The following is a 5,000-nucleotide window of genomic DNA, read 5'->3' on the forward strand; positions in this document are numbered from 1 at the left end:
AAAGATTTCCTTGGGCCAAACCAAGTTCAGACTCTTTAGTCCTTCATATATAGCCATTCCGAGTAGGTTCCATGCACAAAACCTCTTTAAATGGCCTTTTTTTGACAAAGAAACCCAGGAATCGCCTTCTTTTCCCGAGTTAAGACCAAATACGGATTTTTGTTAAAAAATGATTTCCTTGGGCCAAACCAAGTTCAGACTCCTTAGTCCGTTATGTCTATGTTCATTCTGAGTAGGTTCCATGCACAAACCTCTTTAAATGGCCTTTTTTGAGAGAGAAACCCAGGAATCGCCTTCTTTTCCCGAGTTAAGACGAAATACGGATTTTTGTTAAAAAATGATTTCCTTGGGCCAAACCAAGTTCAGACTCCTTAGTCCGTTATGTCTATGTTCATTCTGAGTAGGTTCCATGCTTAAACCTCTTTAAATTGCCTTTTTTGAGAAAGAAACACCGCAAAAGCTTTCCTTTGCGGAGTGATGTCGTTGCGCAGGGCATGAGTGCCTGGATGTTCTGAGAGGGGAGCAGGGATGAATGCTGGACCGAGGAGAGGTGCTGAAACTCGGCCTGGATGTGTGTCTGTGCGCAGGGCATGAGTGCCTGGATGCTGTGAGAGGGGAGCAGGGATGAATGCTGGACCGAGGAGAGGTGCTGAAACTCGGCCTGGGTGTGTGACTGTGCGCAGGGCATGAGTGCCTGGATGCTGTGAGAGGGGAGCAGGGATGAATGCCTGACCGAGGAGAGGTGCTGAAACTCGGCCTGGATGTGTCATTGCGCAGGGCATGAGTGCCTGGATGCTATGAGAGTGGAGCAGGGATGAATGCTGGACCGAGCAGAGGTGCTGAAACTCGGCCTGGATGTGTGTCTGTGCGCAGGGCATGAGTGCCTGGATGCTATGAGAGTGGAGCAGGGATGAATGCTGGACCGAGGAGAGGTGCTGAAACTCGGCCAGGATGTGTGTCTGTGCGCAGGGCATGAGTGCCTGGATGTTCTGAGAGGGGAGCAGGGATGAATGCCTGACCGAGGAGAGGTGCTGAAACTCGGCCTGGATGTGTCATTGCGCAGGGCATGAGTGCCTGGATGCTATGAGAGTGGAGCAGGGATGAATGCCGGACCGAGGAGAGGTGCTGAAACTCGGCCTGGATGTGTCATTGCGCAGGGCATGAGTGCCTGGATGTTCTGAGAGGGGAGCAGGGATGAATGCTGGACCGAGGAGAGGTGCTGAAACTCGGCCTGGGTGTGTGTCTGTGCGCAGGGCATGAGTGCCTGGATGCTGTGAGAGGGGAGCAGGGATGAATGCCTGACCGAGGAGAGGTGCTGAAACTCGGCCTGGATGTGTCATTGCGCAGGGCATGAGTGCCTGGATGCTATGAGAGTGGAGCAGGGATGAATGCTGGACCGAGCAGAGGTGCTGAAACTCGGCCTGGATGTGTGTCTGTGCGCAGGGCATGAGTGCCTGGATGCTATGAGAGTGGAGCAGGGATGAATGCTGGACCGAGGAGAGGTGCTGAAACTCGGCCAGGATGTGTGTCTGTGCGCAGGGCATGAGTGCCTGGATGCTATGAGAGTGGAGCAGGGATGAATGCTGGACCGAGGAGAGGTGCTGAAACTCGGCCTGGATCTGTGTCTGTGCCTGGACGTTATGAGAGGGGAGCAGGGATGAATTCCTGACCGAGGAGAGGTGCTGAAACTCGGCCTGGATGTGTCATTGCGCAGGGCATGAGTGCCTGGATGTTCTGAGAGGGGAGCAGGGATGAATTCCTGACCGAGGAGAGGTGCTGAAACTAGGCCTGGATGTGTGTCATTGCGCAGGGCATGAGAGACTGGATGCTGTGAGAGGACAAAAGCCGTGAATGCTGTCCGAGCAGAGGTGCTGAAACTCGGCCTGGGTTCTGTTTGTCTGTGCGCAGGGCATGAGTGCCTGGACGTTATGAGAGGGGAGCAGGGATGATTGCCTGACCGAAGAGAGGTGCTGAAACTCGGCCTGGATGTGTGTCTCTGGGCCGGGCATGAGAGACTGGCTGTTGGGAGAGGACGGCAGCCATGAATACTGGACCGAGGAGAGGTGCTGAAACTCGGCCTGGATGTGTGTCTGTGGGCAGGGCATGAGAGACTGGCTGTTGGGAGAGGAAAGCAGCCATGAATGCTGTCCATGCAGAGGTGCTGAAACTCGGCCTGGATGTGTGTCTGTGGGCAGGGCACGAGAGCCTGGATGTTGGGCATGAATCCCAGTTCAAAAAAAGGACCTTTTCTGAAAGAAACACAGGAATCGCCTTCTTTTCCCGAGTTAAGACGAAATACGGATTTTTGTTAAAAAATGATTTCCTTGGGCCAGAACAAGTTCAGACTCCTTAGTCCTTCATATATACATAGAGATATATCCATTCTAAGTAAGTTCCATGCATAAACCTGCACAAACCCGGATAAATGGCCTCTTTTGGGATCAAAACACAGGAATCGCCTTCTTTTCCCGAGTTAAGACGAAATACGGATTTTTGTTAAAAAGTGATTTCCTTGGGCCAGAACAAGTTCAGACTCCTTAGTCCTTCATATATACATACATATATATCCATTCTAAGTAAGTTCCATGCATAAACCTGCACAAACCCGGATAAATGGCCTCTTTTGGGATCAAAACACAGGAATCGCCTTCTTTTCCCGAGTTAAGACGAAATACGGATTTTTGTTAAAAAGTGATTTCCTTGGGCCAGAACAAGTTCAGACTCCTTAGTCCTTCATATATACATAGAGATATATCCATTCTAAGTAAGTTCCATGCATAAACCTGCACAAACCCGGATAAATGGCCTCTTTTGAGATCAAAACACAGGAATCGCCTTCTTTTCCCGAGTTAAGACGAAATACGGATTTTTGTTAAAAAGTGATTTCCTTGGGCCAGAACAAGTTCAGACTCCTTAGTCCTTCATATATACATAGAGATATATCCATTCTAAGTAAGTTCCATGCATAAACCTGCACAAACCCGGATAAATGGCCTCTTTTGGGATCAAAACACAGGAATCGCCTTCTTTTCCCGAGTTAAGACGAAATACGGATTTTTGTTAAAAAGTGATTTCCTTGGGCCAGAACAAGTTCAGACTCCTTAGTCCTTCATATATACATAGAGATATATCCATTCTAAGTAAGTTCCATGCATAAACCTGCACAAACCCGGATAAATGGCCTCTTTTGAGATCAAAACACAGGAATCGCCTTCTTTTCCCGAGTTAAGACCAAATACGGATTTTTGTTAAAAAGTGATTTCCTTGGGCCAGAACAAGTTCAGACTCCTTAGTAGGAACCATGCACACACCTCTTTAAATGACCTTTATCCCGGTTCAGAAAAACGCCAAAGTGTCAAAAAGTACCAGGGGCATGAAGCCCGGTTCAGAAAAACGTCAAAGTGTCAAAAAGTACCAGGGGCATGAAGCCCGGTTCAGAAAAACGTCAAAGTGTCAAAAAGTACCAGGGGCATGAAGCCCGGTTCAGAAAAACGTCAAAGTGTCAAAAAGTACCAGGGGCATGAAGCCCGGTTCAGAAAAACGTCAAAGTGTCAAAAAGTACCAGGGGCATGAAGCCCGGTTCAGAAAAACGTCAAAGTGTCAAAAAGTACCAGGGGCATGAAGCCCAGTTCAGAAAAACGTCAAAGTGTCAAAAAGTACCAGGGGCATGAAGCCCGGTTCAGAAAAACGTCAAAGTGTCAAAAAGTACCAGGGGCATGAAGCCCGGTTCAGAAAAACGTCAAAGTGTCAAAAAGTACCAGGGGCATGAAGCCCGGTTGAGAAATATTTTCTGAGTGCCAAAAAGTACCAGGGGTGAGAATCCCGGTTCAGAAAATTTTCTAAGTGCCACATAGTACCAGAGGTGAAAAAGTTTATAGTACCAGGGGTGATAAAGTTGGAAAAAATTTCTGTCAGAGAACGGGAAAAGGGGACGATGGGCCGAGTCAGCCCAAGGCCCGCCCCTATTCTCCCACACGACGAGGTTATTAGCAGACGACGAAAACACCATCTGCACGATTTCAGAAACCCAGTTTTCGGAAAAATATCTGAGTACCAGACTGGGACGGTGAATTGATAATCCGAAAGATGACACTTTCCACGGCCTGAAATGATGGAGGAAGGGGGCAAAAGCTCCAGCCTGGCTCCTGGAGGAGGGGTCCAAAGGCAAGAACGTGTGTCCGAGGATGGGTGCAGGAGAGCGGATTCAAGGCGCGGCTGACCGCTGGAAGCTCCAGGCTGGTTCTTTGAAGATGTGAGGCCGGCCTGGAGGAGAATGAGTCCGAGATAGGTGCTGGAGAGCGGATTCAAGGTGCGGCTGACCGCTGGAAGCTCCAGGCTGGTTCTTTGAAGATGTGAGGCCGGCCTGGAGGAGCATGAGTCCGAGGAAGGTGCTTGAGAGCGGATTCAAGGTGCGGCTGACCGCTGGAAGCTCCAGGCTGGTTCTTTGAAGATGTGAGGCCGGCCTGGAGGAGAATGAGTCCGAGATAGGTGCTGGAGAGCGGATTCAAGGTGCGGCTGACCGCTGGAAGCTCCAGGCTGGTTCTTTGAAGATGTGAGGCCGGCCTGGAGGAGCATGAGTCCGAGGAAGGTGCTTGAGAGCGGATTCAAGGTGCGGCTGACCGCTGGAAGCTCCAGGCTGGTTCTTTGAAGATGTGAGGCCGGCCTGGAGGAGAATGAGTCCGAGATAGGTGCTGGAGAGCGGATTCAAGGTGCGGCTGACCGCTGGAAGCTCCAGGCTGGTTCCTGGAAGATGTGAGGCCGACTTTGGCAGAGCATGAGTCCGAGGAAGGTGCTTGAGAGCGGATTCAAGGTGCGGCTGACCGCTAGAAGCTCCAGGCTGGTTCCTGGAAGATGTGAGGCCGACTTTGGCAGAGCATGAGTCCGAGGAAGGTGCTGGAGAGCGGATTCAAGGTGCGGCTGACCGCTGGAAGCTCCAGGCTGGTTCTTTGAAGATGTGAGGCCGGCCTGGAGGAGAATGAGTCCGAGATAGGTGCTGGAGA

This window comes from Odontesthes bonariensis, unplaced genomic scaffold (genome assembly GCF_027942865.1).
Source record: "Odontesthes bonariensis isolate fOdoBon6 unplaced genomic scaffold, fOdoBon6.hap1 scaffold_110, whole genome shotgun sequence".
Lineage (NCBI taxonomy): Eukaryota > Metazoa > Chordata > Actinopteri > Atheriniformes > Atherinopsidae > Odontesthes > Odontesthes bonariensis.